General features: G+C 40.2%; 32 non-coding genes and 3 pseudogenes across 32 annotated transcripts; all 35 read left to right on the forward strand.

Moving 5' to 3' along the window:
• Window positions 1–189: 189 nt before the first annotated feature.
• Window positions 190–308, forward strand: LOC148694961 (5S ribosomal RNA). Its single transcript, XR_015965952.1, has one exon. It is a non-coding gene; the product is annotated as a 5S ribosomal RNA (ribosomal RNA).
• A 207-nt stretch (window positions 309–515) lies between these two features.
• Window positions 516–634, forward strand: LOC148694962 (5S ribosomal RNA). Its single transcript, XR_015966013.1, has one exon. It is a non-coding gene; the product is annotated as a 5S ribosomal RNA (ribosomal RNA).
• Window positions 635–820: 186 nt separating this feature from the next.
• Window positions 821–939, forward strand: LOC148694963 (5S ribosomal RNA). Its single transcript, XR_015966071.1, has one exon. It is a non-coding gene; the product is annotated as a 5S ribosomal RNA (ribosomal RNA).
• A 207-nt stretch (window positions 940–1,146) lies between these two features.
• Window positions 1,147–1,265, forward strand: LOC148694964 (5S ribosomal RNA). The gene has a single exon (XR_015965953.1). It is a non-coding gene; the product is annotated as a 5S ribosomal RNA (ribosomal RNA).
• A 206-nt stretch (window positions 1,266–1,471) lies between these two features.
• Window positions 1,472–1,590, forward strand: LOC148694965 (5S ribosomal RNA). The gene has a single exon (XR_015966072.1). It is a non-coding gene; the product is annotated as a 5S ribosomal RNA (ribosomal RNA).
• Window positions 1,591–1,796: 206 nt separating this feature from the next.
• On the forward strand, window positions 1,797–1,915 carry LOC148694966 (5S ribosomal RNA). The gene has a single exon (XR_015965968.1). It is a non-coding gene; the product is annotated as a 5S ribosomal RNA (ribosomal RNA).
• Window positions 1,916–2,121: 206 nt separating this feature from the next.
• Window positions 2,122–2,240, forward strand: LOC148694967 (5S ribosomal RNA; annotated as a pseudogene).
• A 207-nt stretch (window positions 2,241–2,447) lies between these two features.
• Window positions 2,448–2,566, forward strand: LOC148694968 (5S ribosomal RNA). Its single transcript, XR_015966014.1, has one exon. It is a non-coding gene; the product is annotated as a 5S ribosomal RNA (ribosomal RNA).
• A 207-nt stretch (window positions 2,567–2,773) lies between these two features.
• Window positions 2,774–2,892, forward strand: LOC148694969 (5S ribosomal RNA). The gene has a single exon (XR_015965954.1). It is a non-coding gene; the product is annotated as a 5S ribosomal RNA (ribosomal RNA).
• Window positions 2,893–3,099: 207 nt separating this feature from the next.
• LOC148694970 (5S ribosomal RNA) lies at window positions 3,100–3,218 on the forward strand. The gene has a single exon (XR_015966016.1). It is a non-coding gene; the product is annotated as a 5S ribosomal RNA (ribosomal RNA).
• A 186-nt stretch (window positions 3,219–3,404) lies between these two features.
• LOC148694971 (5S ribosomal RNA) lies at window positions 3,405–3,523 on the forward strand. The gene has a single exon (XR_015966073.1). It is a non-coding gene; the product is annotated as a 5S ribosomal RNA (ribosomal RNA).
• Window positions 3,524–3,730: 207 nt separating this feature from the next.
• Window positions 3,731–3,849, forward strand: LOC148694972 (5S ribosomal RNA). Its single transcript, XR_015966018.1, has one exon. It is a non-coding gene; the product is annotated as a 5S ribosomal RNA (ribosomal RNA).
• A 207-nt stretch (window positions 3,850–4,056) lies between these two features.
• On the forward strand, window positions 4,057–4,175 carry LOC148694973 (5S ribosomal RNA). The gene has a single exon (XR_015966025.1). It is a non-coding gene; the product is annotated as a 5S ribosomal RNA (ribosomal RNA).
• A 207-nt stretch (window positions 4,176–4,382) lies between these two features.
• On the forward strand, window positions 4,383–4,501 carry LOC148694974 (5S ribosomal RNA). The gene has a single exon (XR_015965955.1). It is a non-coding gene; the product is annotated as a 5S ribosomal RNA (ribosomal RNA).
• A 206-nt stretch (window positions 4,502–4,707) lies between these two features.
• On the forward strand, window positions 4,708–4,826 carry LOC148694975 (5S ribosomal RNA). The gene has a single exon (XR_015966082.1). It is a non-coding gene; the product is annotated as a 5S ribosomal RNA (ribosomal RNA).
• A 186-nt stretch (window positions 4,827–5,012) lies between these two features.
• Window positions 5,013–5,131, forward strand: LOC148694976 (5S ribosomal RNA). Its single transcript, XR_015965956.1, has one exon. It is a non-coding gene; the product is annotated as a 5S ribosomal RNA (ribosomal RNA).
• A 207-nt stretch (window positions 5,132–5,338) lies between these two features.
• Window positions 5,339–5,457, forward strand: LOC148694977 (5S ribosomal RNA). Its single transcript, XR_015966081.1, has one exon. It is a non-coding gene; the product is annotated as a 5S ribosomal RNA (ribosomal RNA).
• Window positions 5,458–5,663: 206 nt separating this feature from the next.
• LOC148694978 (5S ribosomal RNA) lies at window positions 5,664–5,782 on the forward strand. The gene has a single exon (XR_015966046.1). It is a non-coding gene; the product is annotated as a 5S ribosomal RNA (ribosomal RNA).
• Window positions 5,783–5,989: 207 nt separating this feature from the next.
• Window positions 5,990–6,108, forward strand: LOC148694979 (5S ribosomal RNA). The gene has a single exon (XR_015965993.1). It is a non-coding gene; the product is annotated as a 5S ribosomal RNA (ribosomal RNA).
• Window positions 6,109–6,314: 206 nt separating this feature from the next.
• On the forward strand, window positions 6,315–6,433 carry LOC148694980 (5S ribosomal RNA; annotated as a pseudogene).
• A 207-nt stretch (window positions 6,434–6,640) lies between these two features.
• LOC148694981 (5S ribosomal RNA) lies at window positions 6,641–6,759 on the forward strand. The gene has a single exon (XR_015965957.1). It is a non-coding gene; the product is annotated as a 5S ribosomal RNA (ribosomal RNA).
• Window positions 6,760–6,966: 207 nt separating this feature from the next.
• Window positions 6,967–7,085, forward strand: LOC148694982 (5S ribosomal RNA). The gene has a single exon (XR_015966037.1). It is a non-coding gene; the product is annotated as a 5S ribosomal RNA (ribosomal RNA).
• A 207-nt stretch (window positions 7,086–7,292) lies between these two features.
• On the forward strand, window positions 7,293–7,411 carry LOC148694983 (5S ribosomal RNA). The gene has a single exon (XR_015966039.1). It is a non-coding gene; the product is annotated as a 5S ribosomal RNA (ribosomal RNA).
• Window positions 7,412–7,618: 207 nt separating this feature from the next.
• Window positions 7,619–7,737, forward strand: LOC148694984 (5S ribosomal RNA). Its single transcript, XR_015966074.1, has one exon. It is a non-coding gene; the product is annotated as a 5S ribosomal RNA (ribosomal RNA).
• Window positions 7,738–7,944: 207 nt separating this feature from the next.
• LOC148694985 (5S ribosomal RNA) lies at window positions 7,945–8,063 on the forward strand. Its single transcript, XR_015966038.1, has one exon. It is a non-coding gene; the product is annotated as a 5S ribosomal RNA (ribosomal RNA).
• A 207-nt stretch (window positions 8,064–8,270) lies between these two features.
• LOC148694986 (5S ribosomal RNA) lies at window positions 8,271–8,389 on the forward strand. The gene has a single exon (XR_015965958.1). It is a non-coding gene; the product is annotated as a 5S ribosomal RNA (ribosomal RNA).
• A 5,218-nt stretch (window positions 8,390–13,607) lies between these two features.
• Window positions 13,608–13,726, forward strand: LOC148694987 (5S ribosomal RNA). The gene has a single exon (XR_015966000.1). It is a non-coding gene; the product is annotated as a 5S ribosomal RNA (ribosomal RNA).
• Window positions 13,727–13,934: 208 nt separating this feature from the next.
• On the forward strand, window positions 13,935–14,053 carry LOC148694988 (5S ribosomal RNA). Its single transcript, XR_015965959.1, has one exon. It is a non-coding gene; the product is annotated as a 5S ribosomal RNA (ribosomal RNA).
• A 206-nt stretch (window positions 14,054–14,259) lies between these two features.
• On the forward strand, window positions 14,260–14,378 carry LOC148694989 (5S ribosomal RNA). The gene has a single exon (XR_015966033.1). It is a non-coding gene; the product is annotated as a 5S ribosomal RNA (ribosomal RNA).
• Window positions 14,379–14,584: 206 nt separating this feature from the next.
• On the forward strand, window positions 14,585–14,703 carry LOC148694990 (5S ribosomal RNA). The gene has a single exon (XR_015966057.1). It is a non-coding gene; the product is annotated as a 5S ribosomal RNA (ribosomal RNA).
• Window positions 14,704–14,929: 226 nt separating this feature from the next.
• Window positions 14,930–15,048, forward strand: LOC148694991 (5S ribosomal RNA). The gene has a single exon (XR_015965960.1). It is a non-coding gene; the product is annotated as a 5S ribosomal RNA (ribosomal RNA).
• Window positions 15,049–15,254: 206 nt separating this feature from the next.
• On the forward strand, window positions 15,255–15,373 carry LOC148694992 (5S ribosomal RNA). Its single transcript, XR_015966019.1, has one exon. It is a non-coding gene; the product is annotated as a 5S ribosomal RNA (ribosomal RNA).
• Window positions 15,374–15,580: 207 nt separating this feature from the next.
• On the forward strand, window positions 15,581–15,699 carry LOC148694993 (5S ribosomal RNA). Its single transcript, XR_015966087.1, has one exon. It is a non-coding gene; the product is annotated as a 5S ribosomal RNA (ribosomal RNA).
• Window positions 15,700–15,905: 206 nt separating this feature from the next.
• On the forward strand, window positions 15,906–16,024 carry LOC148694994 (5S ribosomal RNA). Its single transcript, XR_015966080.1, has one exon. It is a non-coding gene; the product is annotated as a 5S ribosomal RNA (ribosomal RNA).
• Window positions 16,025–16,230: 206 nt separating this feature from the next.
• On the forward strand, window positions 16,231–16,349 carry LOC148694995 (5S ribosomal RNA; annotated as a pseudogene).
• Window positions 16,350–16,398: the final 49 nt, after the last annotated feature.

The raw sequence follows: 16,398 nt of genomic DNA on the forward strand, positions 1-16,398 counted from the left end.
TTTTTTTTTTTTGGTTTTTTGTTTTTTGGGAAGCGCGTCGTATATAACCGAGCCTCGATCTTATACGACGAGCCTCGATCTTGGGAGATAAAAGAAATAGAGTAGTCGTACTAATTTTATTTAATTATTTTTGAATTTCGTGCAAACGGCAAAGAAATGGTTAAATACAATTACAAGTCGTAGACTAACGGATGCGATCATACCAACTCACATGCACCGGATCCCATCAGAACTCCGAAGTTAAGCGAGTTTGGGCGAGAGTAGTACTAGGATGGGTGACCTCCTGGGAAGTCCTCGTGTTGCATCCCCCAATCTTTTTTTCTTTTTTTTTTTTTTTTGGTTTTTTCTTTTTTGGGAAACGCGTCGTATATAACCGAGCCTCGATCTTATACGACGAGCCTCGATCTTGGGAGATGAAAGAAATAGAGTAGTCGTACTAATTTTATTTAATTATTTTTGAATTTCGTGCAAACGGCAAAGAAATGGTTAAATACAATTACAAGTCGTAGACTAACGGATGCGATCATACCAACTCACATGCACCGGATCCCATCAGAACTCCGAAGTTAAGCGAGTTTGGGCGAGCGTAGTACTAGGATGGGTGACCTCCTGGGAAGTCCTCGTGTTGCATCCCCCAATCTTTTTTTCTTTTTTGTTTTTTTTTGGTTTTTGTTTTTTGGGAAGCGCGTCGTATATAACCGAGCCTCGATCTTGGGAGATGAAAGAAATAGAGTAGTCGTACTAATTTTATTTAATTATTTTTGAATTTCGTGCAAACGGCAAAGAAATGGTTAAATACAATTACAAGTCGTAGACTAACGGATGCGATCATACCAACTCACATGCACCGGATCCCATCAGAACTCCGAAGTTAAGCGAGTTTGCGCGAGAGTAGTACTAGGATGGGTGACCTCCTGGGAAGTCCTCGTGTTGCATCCCCCAATCTTTTTTTCTTTTTTTTTTTTTTTTGGTTTTTTGTTTTTTGGGAAGCGCGTCGTATATAACCGAGCCTCGATCTTATACGACGAGCCTCGATCTTGGGAGATAAAAGAAATAGAGTAGTCGTACTAATTTTATTTAATTATTTTTGAATTTCGTGCAAACGGCAAAGAAATGGTTAAATACAATTACAAGTCGTAGACTAACGGATGCGATCATACCAACTCACATGCACCGGATCCCATCAGAACTCCGAAGTTAAGCGAGTTTGGGCGAGAGTAGTACTAGGATGGGTGACCTCCTGGGAAGTCCTCGTGTTGCATCCCCCAATCTTTTTTTCTTTTTTTTTTTTTTTGGTTTTTTGTTTTTTGCGAAGCGCGTCGTATATAACCGAGCCTCGATCTTATACGACGAGCCTCGATCTTTGGAGATGAAAGAAATAGAGTAGTCGTACTAATTTTATTTAATTATTTTTGAATTTCGTGCAAACGGCAAAGAAATGGTTAAATACAATTACAAGTCGTAGACTAACGGATGCGATCATACCAACTCACATGCACCGGATCCCATCAGAACTCCGAAGTTAAGCGAGTTTGCGCGAGAGTAGTACTAGGATGGGTGACCTCCTGGGAAGTCCTCGTGTTGCATCCCCCAATCTTTTTTTCTTTTTTGTTTTTTTTTGGTTTTTGTTTTTTGGGAAGCGCGTCGTATATAACCGAGCCTCGATCTTATACGACGAGCCTCGATCTTGGGAGATGAAAGAAATAGAGTAGTCGTACTAATTTTATTTAATTATTTTTGAATTTCGTGCAAACGGCAAAGAAATGGTTAAATACAATTACAAGTCGTAGACTAACGGATGCGATCATACCAACTCACATGCACCGGATCCCATCAGAACTCCGAAGTTAAGCGAGTTTGGGCGAGAGTAGTACTAGGATGGGTGACCTCTTGGGAAGTCCTCGTGTTGCATCCCCCAATCTTTTTTTCTTTTTTGTTTTTTTTTGGTTTTTGTTTTTTGGGAAGCGCGTCGTATATAACCGAGCCTCGATCTTATACGACGAGCCTCGATCTTGGGAGATGAAAGAAATAGAGTAGTCGTACTAATTTTATTTAATTATTTTTGAATTTCGTGCAAACGGCAAAGAAATGGTTAAATACAATTACAAGTCGTAGACTAACGGATGCGATCATACCAACTCACATGCACCGGATCCCATCAGAACTCCGAAGTTAAGCGAGTTTGCGCGAGAGTAGTACTAGGATAGGTGACCTCCTGGGAAGTCCTCGTGTTGCATCACCCAATCTTTTTTTCTTTTTTTTTTTTTTTTGGTTTTTTGTTTTTTGGGAAGCGCGTCGTATATTACCGAGCCTCGATCTTATACGACGAGCCTCGATCTTGGGAGATAAAAGAAATAGAGTAGTCGTACTAATTTTATTTAATTATTTTTGAATTTCGTGCAAACGGCAAAGAAATGGTTAAATACAATTACAAGTCGTAGACTAACGGATGCGATCATACCAACTCACATGCACCGGATCCCATCAGAACTCCGAAGTTAAGCGAGTTTGGGCGAGCGTAGTACTAGGATGGGTGACCTCCTGGGAAGTCCTCGTGTTGCATCCCCCAATCTTTTTTTCTTTTTTTTTTTTTTTTGGTTTTTTGTTTTTTGGGAAGCGCGTCGTATATAACCGAGCCTCGATCTTATACGACGAGCCTCGATCTTGGGAGATAAAAGAAATAGAGTAGTCGTACTAATTTTATTTAATTATTTTTGAATTTCGTGCAAACGGCAAAGAAATGGTTAAATACAATTACAAGTCGTAGACTAACGGATGCGATCATACCAACTCACATGCACCGGATCCCATCAGAACTCCGAAGTTAAGCGAGTTTGGGCGAGAGTAGTACTAGGATGGGTGACCTCCTGGGAAGTCCTCGTGTTGCATCCCCCAATCTTTTTTTCTTTTTTTTTTTTTTTTGGTTTGTTCTTTTTTGGGAAACGCGTCGTATATAACCGAGCCTCGATCTTATACGACGAGCCTCGATCTTGGGAGATGAAAGAAATAGAGTAGTCGTACTAATTTTATTTAATTATTTTTGAATTTCGTGCAAACGGCAAAGAAATGGTTAAATACAATTACAAGTCGTAGACTAACGGATGCGATCATACCAACTCACATGCACCGGATCCCATCAGAACTCCGAAGTTAAGCGAGTTTGGGCGAGCGTAGTACTAGGATGGGTGACCTCCTGGGAAGTCCTCGTGTTGCATCCCCCAATCTTTTTTTCTTTTTTGTTTTTTTTTGGTTTTTGTTTTTTGGGAAGCGCGTCGTATATAACCGAGCCTCGATCTTGGGAGATGAAAGAAATAGAGTAGTCGTACTAATTTTATTTAATTATTTTTGAATTTCGTGCAAACGGCAAAGAAATGGTTAAATACAATTACAAGTCGTAGACTAACGGATGCGATCATACCAACTCACATGCACCGGATCCCATCAGAACTCCGAAGTTAAGCGAGTTTGCGCGAGAGTAGTACTAGGATGGGTGACCTCCTGGGAAGTCCTCGTGTTGCATCCCCCAATCTTTTTTTCTTTTTTTTTTTTTTTTGGTTTTTTGTTTTTTGGGAAGCGCGTCGTATATAACCGAGCCTCGATCTTATACGACGAGCCTCGATCTTGGGAGATAAAAGAAATAGAGTAGTCGTACTAATTTTATTTAATTATTTTTGAATTTCGTGCAAACGGCAAAGAAATGGTTAAATACAATTACAAGTCGTAGACTAACGGATGCGATCATACCAACTCACATGCACCGGATCCCATCAGAACTCCGAAGTTAAGCGAGTTTGGGCGAGCGTAGTACTAGGATGGGTGACCTCCTGGGAAGTCCTCGTGTTGCATCCCCCAATCTTTTTTTCTTTTTTTTTTTTTTTTGGTTTTTTGTTTTTTGGGAAGCGCGTCGTATATAACCGAGCCTCGATCTTATACGACGAGCCTCGATCTTGGGAGATAAAAGAAATAGAGTAGTCGTACTAATTTTATTTAATTATTTTTGAATTTCGTGCAAACGGCAAAGAAATGGTTAAATACAATTACAAGTCGTAGACTAACAGATGCGATCATACCAACTCACATGCACCGGATCCCATCAGAACTCCGAAGTTAAGCGAGTTTGGGCGAGAGTAGTACTAGGATGGGTGACCTCCTGGGAAGTCCTCGTGTTGCATCCCCCAATCTTTTTTTTTTTTTTTTTTTTTTTTGGTTTTTTCTTTTTTGGGAAACGCGTCGTATATAACCGAGCCTCGATCTTATACGACGAGCCTCGATCTTGGGAGATGAAAGAAATAGAGTAGTCGTACTAATTTTATTTAATTATTTTTGAATTTCGTGCAAACGGCAAAGAAATGGTTAAATACAATTACAAGTCGTAGACTAACGGATGCGATCATACCAACTCACATGCACCGGATCCCATCAGAACTCCGAAGTTAAGCGAGTTTGGGCGAGAGTAGTACTAGGATGGGTGACCTCCTGGGAAGTCCTCGTGTTGCATCCCCCAATCTTTTTTTTTTTTTTTTTTTTTTTGGTTTTTTGTTTTTTGCGAAGCGCGTCGTATATAACCGAGCCTCGATCTTATACGACGAGTTTCGATCTTGGGAGATGAAAGAAATAGAGTAGTCGTACTAATTTTATTTAATTATTTTTGAATTTCCTGCAAACGGCAAAGAAATCGTTAAATACAATTACAAGTCGTAGACTAACCGATGCGATCATACCAACTCACATGCACCGGATCCCATCAGAACTCCGAAGTTAAGCGAGTTTGGTCGAGAGTAGTACTAGGATGGGTGACCTCCTGGGAAGTCCTCGTGTTGCATCCCCCAATCTTTTTTTTTTTTTTTTTTTTTTTGGTTTTTTGTTTTTTGGGAAGCGCGTCGTATATAACCGAGCCTCGATCTTGGGAGATGAAAGAAATAGAGTAGTCGTACTAATTTTATTTATTTATTTTTGAATTTCGTGCAAACGGCAAAGAAATGGTTAAATACAATTACAAGTCGTAGACTAACGGATGCGATCATACCAACTCACATGCACCGGATCCCATCAGAACTCCGAAGTTAAGCGAGTTTGGGCGAGAGTAGTACTAGGATGGGTGACCTCCTGGGAAGTCCTCGTGTTGCATCCCCCAATCTTTTTTTCTTTTGTTTTTTTTTTTGGTTTTTTGTTTTTTGGGAAGCGCGTCGTATATAACCGAGCCTCGATCTTATACGACGAGCCTCGATCTTGGGAGATGAAAGAAATAGAGTAGTCGTACTAATTTTATTTAATTATTTTTGAATTTCGTGCAAACGGCAAAGAAATGGTTAAATAGAATTACAAGTCGTAGACTAACGGATGCGATCATACCAACTCACATGCAACGGATCCCATCAGAACTCCGAAGTTAAGCGAGTTTGGGCGAGAGTAGTACTAGGATGGGTGACTTCCTGGGAAGTCCTCGTGTTGCATCCCCCAATCTTTTTTTCTTTTTTTTTTTTTTTGGTTTTTTGTTTTTTGGGAAGCGCGTCGTATATAACCGAGCCTCGATCTTATACGACGAGCCTCGATCTTGGGAGATGAAAGAAATAGAGTAGTCGTACTAATTTTATTTATTTATTTTTGAATTTCGTGCAAACGGCAAAGAAATGGTTAAATACAATTACAAGTCGTAGACTAACGGATGCGATCATACCAACTCACATGCACCGGATCCCATCAGAACTCCGAAGTTAAGCGAGTTTGGGCAAGAGTAGTACTAGGATGGGTGACCTCCTGGGAAGTCCTCGTGTTGCATCCCCCAATCTTTTTTTTTTTTTTTTTCTTTTTTGGTTTTTTGTTTTTTGGGAAGCGCGTCGTATATAACCGAGCCTCGATCTTATACCACGAGCCTCGATCTTGGGAGATGAAAGAAATAGAGTAGTCGTACTAATTTTATTTATTTATTTTTGAATTTCGTGCAAACGGCAAAAAAATGGTTAAATACAATTACAAGTCGTAGACTAACGGATGCGATCATACCAACTCACATGCACCGGATCCCATCAGAACTCCGAAGTTAAACGAGTTTGGGCGAGAGTAGTACTAGGATGGGTGACCTCCTGGGAAGTCCTCGTGTTGCATCCCCCAATCTTTTTTTCTTTTTTTTTTTTCTTGGTTTTTTGTTTTTTGGGAAGCGCGTCGTATATAACCGAGCCTCGATCTTATACGACGAGCCCCGATCTTGGGAGATGAAAGAAATAGAGTAGTCGTACTAATTTTATTTATTTATTTTTGAATTTCATGCAAACGGCAAAGAAATGGTTAAATACAATTACAAGTCGTAGACTAACGGATGCGATCATACGAACTCACATGCACCGGATCCCATCAGAACTCCGAAGTTAAGCGAGTTTGGGCGAGAGTACTACTAGGATGCGTGACCTCCTGGGAAGTCCTCGTGTTGCATCCCCGAATCTTTTTTTCTTTTTTTTTTTTTTTTGGTTTTTTGTTTTTTGGGAAGCGCGTCGTATATAACCGACCCTCGATCTTATACGACGAGCCTCGATCTTGGGAGATGAAAGAAATAGAGTAGTCGTACTAATTTTATTTATTTATTTTTGAATTTCGTGCAAACGGCAAAGAAATGGTTAAATACAATTACAAGTCGTAGACTAACGGATGCGATCATACCAACTCACATGCACCGGATCCCATCAGAACTCCGAAGTTAAGCGAGTTTGGGCGAGAGTAGTACTAGGATGGGTGACCTCCTGGGAAGTCCTCGTGTTGCATCCCCCAATCTTTTTTTTTTTTTTTTTTTTTTTTGGTTTTTTGTTTTTTGGGAAGCGCGTCGTATATAATCGAGCCTCGATCTTATACGACGAGCCTCGATCTTGGGAGATGAAAGAAATAGAGTAGTCGTACTAATTTTATTTATTTATTTTTGAATTTCGTACAAACGGCAAAGAAATGGTTAAATACAATTACAAGTCGTAGACTAACGGATGCGATCGTACCAACTCACATGCACCGGATCCCATCAGAACTCCGAAGTTAAGCGAGTTTGGGCGAGAGTAGTACTAGGATGGGTGACCTCCTGGGAAGTCCTCGTGTTGCATCCCCCAATCTTTTTTTCTTTTTTTTTTTTTCTTGGTTTTTTGTTTTTTGGGAAGCGCGTCGTATATAACCGAGCCTCGATCTTATACGACGAGCCTCGATCTTGGGAGATGAAAGAAATATAGTAGTCGTACTAATTTTATTTATTTATTTTTGAATTTCGTGCAAACGGCAAAGAAATGGTTAAATACAATTACAAGTCGTAGACTAACGGATGCGATCATACCAACTCACATGCACCAGATCCCATCAGAACTCCGAAGTTAAGCGAGTTTGGGCGAGAGTAGTACTAGGATGGGTGACCTCCTGGGAAGTCCTCGTGTTGCATCCCCCAATCTTTTTTTCTTTTTTTTTTTTTTTTGGTTTTTTGTTTTTTGGGAAGCGCGTCGTATATAACCGAGCCTCGATCTTATACGACGAGCCTCGATCTTGGGAGATGAAAGAAATAGAGTAGTCGTACTAATTTTATTTATTTATTTTTGAATTTCGTGCAAACGGCAAAGAAATGGTTAAATACAATTACAAGTCGTAGACTAACGGATGCGATCATACCAACTCACATGTACCGGATCCCATCAGAACTCCGAAGTTAAGCGAGTTTGGGCGAGAGTAGTACTAGGATGGGTGACCTCCTTGGAAGTCCTCGTGTTGCATCCCCCAATCTTTTTTTCTTTTTTTTTTTTTTTTGGTTTTTTGTTTTTTGGGAAGCGCGTCGTATATAACCGAGCCTCGATCTTATACGACGAGCCTCGATCTTGGGAGATGAAAGAAATAGAGTAGTCGTACTAATTTTATTTATTTATTTTTGAATTTCGTGCAAACGGCAAAGAAATGGTTAAATACAATTACAAGTCGTAGACTAACGGATGCGATCGTACCAACTCACATGCACCGGATCCCATCAGAACTCCGAAGTTAAGCGAGTTTGGGCGAGAGTAGTACTAGGATGGGTGACCTCCTGGGAAGTCCTCGTGTTGCATCCCCCAATCTTTTTTTCTTTTTTTTTTTTTCTTGGTTTTTTGTTTTTTGGGAAGCGCGTCGTATATAACCGAGCCTCGATCTTATACGACGAGCCTCGATCTTGGGAGATGAAAGAAATAGAGTAGTCGTACTAATTTTATTTATTTATTTTTGAATTTCGTGCAAACGGCAAAGAAATGGTTAAATACAATTACAAGTCGTAGACTAACGGATGCGATCATACCAACTCACATGCACCGGATCCCATCAGAACTCCGAAGTTAAGCGAGTTTGGGCGAGAGTAGTACTAGGATGGGTGACCTCCTGGGAAGTCCTCGTGTTGCATCCCCCAATCTTTTTTTCTTTTTTTTTTTTTTTTGGTTTTTTGTTTTTTGGGAAGCGCGTCGTATATAACCGAGCCTCGATCTTATACGACGAGCCTCGATCTTGGGAGATGAAAGAAATAGAGTAGTCGTACTAATTTTATTTATTTATTTTTGAATTTCGTGCAAACGGCAAAGAAATGGTTAAATACAATTACAAGTCGTAGACTAACGGATGCGATCATACCAACTCACATGCACCAGATCCCATCAGAACTCCGAAGTTAAGCGAGTTTGGGCGAGATTGCTTCTTTTACTTTGCCATGCGAGTAAGAACAAGGACAAAGAAAAAGACAGGGAAAGAGCATGATATGAGATACTTTTGCTTTTGACCTTGATGATATGAGATACCTTTGCTTTGAAGAAGCGGTGAATGAATCAGCACATGCTTCAATCCGCCGTTTCCTCCTGGGTCATATGTACTCCAGGCATCTGGTATCATCTTTGGGGAAGAAGAAAGAATTGAGTATTTTGAAAGGCTTTGCTGGGAGTGCACCCTCAGAGGTGAGGGAGAGTTGGGCATTTTCTTCAGGTTTGCCCTGCCATAAAAGACGAAGGTCGACATATATAGAGATAATATCAAGTGGTGGTACTTTTTACCCTTGTCGACAAACGTTTTGATCCCGCAATTCCGGCTTTTTGAAATAGTGGCGCCTCTTCGATCTTTGAATACGCCTCTTCGATTTCTGAGCAGGCGCCCCTTCGATTTCTGAACGACGCCCCTTCTCTTTCTGAACGACACGTGGTAGTGAAGATGCGGCTCCTTTTGACAAAGCTGCACGCGTTTTCTGAAAAGCAGAGAAAGCGTCGCCGAACTTTGCGCTTGTCGGCTAAAGACGTGTAGTTGCGATGATGGCCTCCACGTGTTTTCAGCTTTGTCAGAAATCTTTTGACAAAGTTGAACGCGTTTTCTGAAAAGCCGAGGGAGCGTCGCCTAACTTTCGCCGGAAAATCCGGCTCTTTGAATCGGTGGACGCGTCGCCTTGGCATTTTATAGAGCTATCGATCACCGCCAACATACACACTCTGAAGATTTCCCATTCCTGAAACTCGACTCCGGCCCTTTGTGAAATTTTTAACTCCATCCACCCCTTCTCTTTGAACACTTTTGAAAAAAAATGGCAAACTCATCGAACCTTAGCTTAGATTTGAGTCTCAGCAGCGATCCGGTTGCGCCCCGTCAAGGTAATGTATGGCGCCCTTCTTTTTTATCTTCTAACGGTCCTCTTTCAGGTGAAGACTCTGTGATGCAGGACGCCACAACAGCTACAATAGTAGCTAAAAACCTCCTCACTCCAAAAGATAGTAGGCTGCTGTCAGGACGGTCCGATGAGTTGGCCGTTCAAGAGTCCCTCGCACTTAGTGTTCAGTGTGCGAGCTCTGTGTCCAACATGGGCCTACGCCTGCTTGCCCGCTCCCGTCAGGTGGAATCGTTGATGGCAGAGGTGGAAAGACTTAAGCAAGAGATCCAGCAGCTTAAGTACGAGAATAGAAGTTTGCATGTGCTTGCAAATAACTATTCGTCGGGGATGAAGAGGAAGCTTGATGAGCTGCAAGAATCTGAGGGTCGAATTCACAGTGACCGTCAAAGGCTTGCGTCTTATCTCCAGAGGCACCTTTTTCCTGGGTCATCCAGCGCTTGGCCAAGTATTGAGGCCTGGAATGCTCTAGCTCCGATGCCTCCCGCTCCGATGCCTTCCGCTTCGATGCCTCCCGCTTCTATGCCTCCCGCTTCTGCGCCTTCCGCTTCTGCGCCTCGTAGTGGGACTTCACGCAAACAACCTTTGTGAAGCTCCACCTTTCTCCATGTTTAGTATCTTTCTTTTTTTCTTTTTCTTTTTCTTTTTTTTTTTTTTTTTTTTTTTTTTTTTTTGTTTTTATTAGCATAAATAAAATCAAACGGCATGGAATTGGTCCTTGAATGGAAGGTGATACTTGAAGTGAACCGGCATTGGTTTGAATTCTAGTGTAGGTGCCTGATTAAAAAAAAATAGCAAGTTAGTATAAAATCTAATGGAATTTGGAAAAAAATACTTACTTGTTTTGTCCGACAAGAACTCAATGACAAATACCACTCCTTTGAAAGTTTCAGGGATATTGGACTTGGCCAGATTGCAAGTGATGGTTATTACTTGTCCAATGTCATCAAATTTAACTTCTTTGGATTTTGTGGTTTCAAGAACGTCCTCTTTGATGGATTCATGACATTCCCTACTTGTCACCTTTGGAAGGGCTTCCAAGATGTCTTTTTCACCTTCTTCTTCCTTGGAAGTCATGAATCTGCAAGGAATAGGGTTAAAAATAATGAAATTTGGAACAACCATACCTGTATTAGATGGCATAGGAGCAATAGGAGCCTCCGGTAAAGGTGTTTCCACCCTTTCCGTGGGTTGGGTGTATTCCTCTTCCTTGTGATTTGATTTTGATGGTTGAGGGTCCGTTCCAACCTCCTTGTCACTTCTCAACATGATTTCCTTGGCAGTTTCAAAATCTCTCTTCTGATTTGCAATGGTTGAACTAGGGAGTTCGCCTTGGTCGCAAAATTGTCCTTCGAACTCCGTTATCTGCCCGATTTGCTTTTCCAGAGTAGTAAGTAATTGAAAAATCGTATCATTATCATTTGAATTACCTACATTACTTTGGGCAGGTTGTGGTGGCTGCATAGGCGTTGAATAGAACTCCTCATACGGCTGCCAATATCCTTCTTGTTGAGCCTCATTGTCTTGATTTTGTAAGCCCTGCACCAAACAAATTAATTCATCAAGCTTTTGGTTATAATTTATTGACGAACTTAAATTTGGTTGGGCATATTGAATATGAGGTTGTGGTGGCTGCCAATATCCTCCTTGTTGAGCATTTTGAGGTTCCCACCACATAGAGTTTGAATGATCACTCCAATCCGAATTGTAAGTATTGGAAAACACGTTATTCCTTGATTGAAGATTAAATATATCAACTCTTTGCATTTGGGACCTTTCCATGAGTTGTGACAAAAGAGAAGCATTATTAAGTGCCATCTTGTTCTTAACAAACAAAACACAAATAAAAAAAAACTAAATCTAAAAGACAATACAGAAACAAACAATCCAAGGGATTAGCAAATTTTCTAATCCCCGGCAACGGCGCCAAAATTTGATGCGTGGTTTATACGCACACAAATTAAACCCTCTTTTTATCAATTGTAGTATAGGTGCAAGTAGGGATCGTTCTGGACCGGGGATTAGGAGGGATTGTTAATCACTTGGATTTGACTTAAAAACGTAAAAACATAATATAAAACACTAAACTAGACTCAAAGAATGTAAAACTAAACTTTAAAACACTAAAACAAATCAAAAGACTCAAAATGCTTTTAAAAACACAAACTAAAATGCTATACTAAACTCGAAGAATTCAAAACTAAAAATAAGAAAGATTAAGACTAAGACTTAAACGAAATATGGGGGGATTGATTTTGGACGAATTTAAACTAAAATGGATAGATTGTAAAGAAAACAAATTGTAAATATGAAATTGACGGAAATGAATGGATGGTATGGCTAGCTAAGGGGTTCATCTCCATACATGTTACACTTGCATAATAAAATGATTTCCAATTGCACTTCAATAAACCATGAATTCTCAACACCCCGGGTTAATTAGGTCCGCTTAAATTAACCGTCAAGTTTTCCTTAAGTTAATGAATTGGATGATTGCATACGACAACCCAAAGCATTCCTCACAAGTTCCCTACATGAATTGCATAATAGAGAAACAAGCAAGAATCATTAAGCATCATGAAAACTATAAGTGTTGACGAGGCATTCGTTACTATGATTGCATGAAACTTATGCCAAGAATTCGTTTAACGCGATTGTTTATAAGCAACCTCCACTACTTGTGAATATAAGTTCATAACGATTAGGTGAAACTCACTTATATTCTAGCGTCATATTCATGCATGAAAATTAAGCGCGCATTCTTAATAAACATACATAAATAAGTTATCAATCAAACGGTTAAACAAATTGAATCCACAACTTATGAAACGCAATTAGAAGTAATCAAATCAAAATGCAAGCATAAACATATATTTCGAATCCCCCCCTAGCTAAAGGGGGGTTTAGTTCCTCATACAAAACAAAGAGAATTGAATTTAAACTTTGAAATCAAAGAAACACCTAAACATTCCAACAACTCACACTTGAATTGTATGAACGTTTAGGCCCTCTTATCTTCCTCGTTGTTGTAGCACAAGGTCTAAGGTGAGGTTTGGGGGATTATGGAAATGGATGAGGAGTGGTGTTTGGATTATAAGGGAATGGATGGGAAGCTCACGGCTAGGGAAGGGAGAATGTGTTTGTAATGTGTTGTGTATGAAATGAGATGTCCATGAATGAATGAATGCAAGGGTATTTATAGGAGTAGTGGAGGGAACATATGGCTATGTCATTTGTAGGTGAAGTAGGTGGATGTTGTAGGTGAAGTAGGTGGATGTTGTAGGTGAAGTGGATGTTGTAGGTGAAGTAGGTGGATGTTGTAGGTGAAGTAGGTGGATGATATGTTAAGTGATAAGTGATAAGTGATATGATATGTGGTTATGATATGATAAGTGGTTAAGTGGTGATGATAAGTGATAAGTGATTAAGTGATATGATATGTGGTGATGATAAGTGATAAGTGCATGTGAGTTAACTAATGAAGGAAATGCATGTGCAATGACAATGTGTTAGAATGGATGTGTGTTATGCATGGCATGATTGGGATTAGGAAAGGTTTAAATGTCCTAAAACTAAAGAGAACAAGGTTCCAACACTTTGGCTCCAATTAGGTCTTCAATTTCGTCCAACACTTTGGCTCCAAGCATAAGCTATCCATCCTTAGCCCAAAAGTGCTCCAAAAGTCTCCAAAATGCATCTTTTTGCTCCTTTAGCCCTTTGGACCTATAAACACACGAAAATAGCTTAAAGTACTAAAATAACTAAAGAAACATAACGTAAATGCACGAGAACAAGCCATTTAAGTCGCATGAATATGCTCCTATCAAAGCGCGTCGTATATAACCGAGCCTCGATCTTATACGACGAGCCTCGATCTTGGGAGATGAAAGAAATAGAGTAGTCGTACTAATTTTATTTATTTATTTTTGAATTTCGTGCAAACGGCAAAGAAATGGTTAAATACAATTACAAGTCGTAGACTAACGGATGCGATCATACCAACTCACATGCACCGGATCCCATCAGAACTCCGAAGTGAAGCGAGTTTGGGCGAGAGTAGTACTAGGATGGGTGACCTCCTGGGAAGTCCTCGTGTTGCATCCCCCAATCTTTTTTTCTTTTTTTTTTTTTTTTTGGTTTTTTGTTTTTTGGGAAGCGCGTCGTATATAACCGAGCCTCGATCTTATACGACGAGCCTCGATCTTGGGAGATGAAAGAAATAGAGTAGTCGTACTAATTTTATTTATTTATTTTTGAATTTTGTGCAAACGGCAAAGAAATGGTTAAATACAATTACAAGTCGTAGACTAACGGATGCGATCATACCAACTCACATGCACCGGATCCCATCAGAACTCCGAAGTTAAGCGAGTTTGGGCGAGAGTAGTACTAGGATGGGTGACCTCCTGGGAAGTCCTCGTGTTGCATCCCCCAATCTTTTTTTCTTTTTTTTTTTTTTTGGTTTTTTGTTTTTTGGGAAGCGCGTCGTATATAACCGAGCCTCGATCTTATACGACGAGCCTCGATCTTGGGAGATGAAAGAAATAGAGTAGTCGTACTAATTTTATTTATTTATTTTTGAATTTCGTGGAAACGGCAAAGAAATGGTTAAATACAATTACAAGTCGTAGACTAACGGATGCGATCATACCAACACACATGCACCGGATCCCATCAGAACTCCGAAGTTAAGCGAGTTTGGGCGAGAGTAGTACTAGGATGGGTGACCTCCTGGGAAGTCCTCGTGTTGCATCCCCCAATCTTTTTTTCTTTTTTTTTTTTTTTGGTTTTTTGTTTTTTGGGAAGCGCGTCGTATATAACCGAGCCTCGATCTTATACGACGAGCCTCGATCTTGGGAGATGAAAGAAATAGAGTAGTCCTACTAATTTTATTTATTTATTTTTGAATTTCGTGCAAACGGCAAAGAAATGGTTAAATACAATTACAAGTCGTAGACTAACGGATGCGATCATACCAACTCACATGCACCGGATCCCATCAGAAGTCCGAAGTTAAGCGAGTTAGGGCGAGAGTAGTACTAGGATGGGTGACCTCCTGGGAAGCCCTCGTGTTGCATCCCCCGATCTTTTTTTCTTTTTTTTTTTTTTTGGTTTTTTGTTTTTTGGGAAGCGCGTCGTATATAACCGAGCCTCGATCTTATACGACGAGCCTCGATCTTATACGACGAGCCTCGATCTTGGGAGATGAAAGAAATAGAGTAGTCGTACTAATTTTATTTATTTATTTTTGAATTTTGTGCAAACGGCAAAGAAATGGTTAAATACAATTACAAGTCGTAGACTAACGGATGCGATCATACCAACTCACATGCACCGGATCCCATCAGAACTCCGAAGTTAAGCGAGTTTGGGCGAGAGTAGTACTAGGATGGGTGACCTCCTGGGAAGTCCTCGTGTTGCATCCCCCAATCTTTTTTTCTTTTTTTTTTTTTTTGGTTTTTTGTTTTTTGGGAAGCGCGTCGTATATAACCGAGCATCGATCTTATACGACGAGCCTCGATCTTGGGAGATGAAAGAAATAGAGTAGTCGTACTATTTTTATTTATTTATTTTTGAATTTCGTGCAAACGGCAAAGAAATGGTTAAATACAATTACAAGTCGTAGACTAACGGATGCGATCATACCAACTCACATGCACCGGATCCCATCAGAACTCCGGAGTTAAGCGAGTTTGGGCGAGAGTAGTACTAGGATGGGTGACCTCCTGGGAAGTCCTCGTGTTGCATCCCCCAATCTTTTTTTCTTTTTTTTGTTTTTTTGGTTTTTTGTTTTTTGGGAAGCGCGTCGTATATAACCGAGCCTCGATCTTATACGACGAGCCTCGATCTTGGGAGATGAAAGAAATAGAGTAGTCGTACTAATTTTATTTATTTATTTTTGAATTTCGTGCAAACGGCAAAGAAATGGTTAAAGACAATTACAAGTCGTAGACTAACGAATGCGATCATACCAACTCACATGCACCGGATCCCATCAGAACTCTGAAGTTAAGCGAGTTTGGGCGAGAGTAGTACTAGGATGGGTGACCTCCTGGGATGTCCTCGTGTTGCATCCCCCAATCTTTTTTTCTTTTTTTTTTTTTTTGGTTTTTTGTTTTTTGGGAAGCGCGTCGTATATAACCGAGCATCGATCTTATACGACGAGCCTCGATCTTGGGAGATGAAAGAAATAGAGTAGTCGTACTATTTTTATTTATTTATTTTTGAATTTCGTGCAAACGGCAAAGAAATGGTTAAATACAATTACAAGTCGTAGACTAACGGATGCGATCATACCAACTCACATGCACCGGATCCTATCAGAACTCCGGAGTTAAGCGAGTTTGGGCGAGAGTAGTACTAGGATGGGTGACCTCCTGGGAAGTCCTCGTGTTGCATCCCCCAATCTTTTTTTCTTTTTTTTTTTTTTTGGTTTTTTGTTTTTTGGGAAGCGCGTCGTATATAACCGAGCCTCGATCTTATACGACGAGCCTCGATCTTGGGAGATGAAAGAAATAGAGTAGTCGTACTAATTTTATTTATTTATTTTTGAATTTCGTGCAAACGGCAAAGAAATGGTTAAAGACAATTACAAGTCGTAGACTAACGAATGCGATCATACCAACGCACATGCACCGGATCCCATCAGAACTCTGAAGTTAAGCGAGTTTGGGCGAGAGTAGTACTAGGATGGGTGACCTCCTGGGATGTCCTCGTGTTGCATCCCCCAATCTTTTTTTCTTTTTTTTTTTTTTTGGTTTTTTGTTTTTTGGGAA

This window comes from Pyrus communis, chromosome 8 (assembly GCF_041283825.1).
Source record: "Pyrus communis isolate YQ-2024b chromosome 8, ASM4128382v1, whole genome shotgun sequence".
NCBI lineage: Eukaryota > Viridiplantae > Streptophyta > Magnoliopsida > Rosales > Rosaceae > Pyrus > Pyrus communis.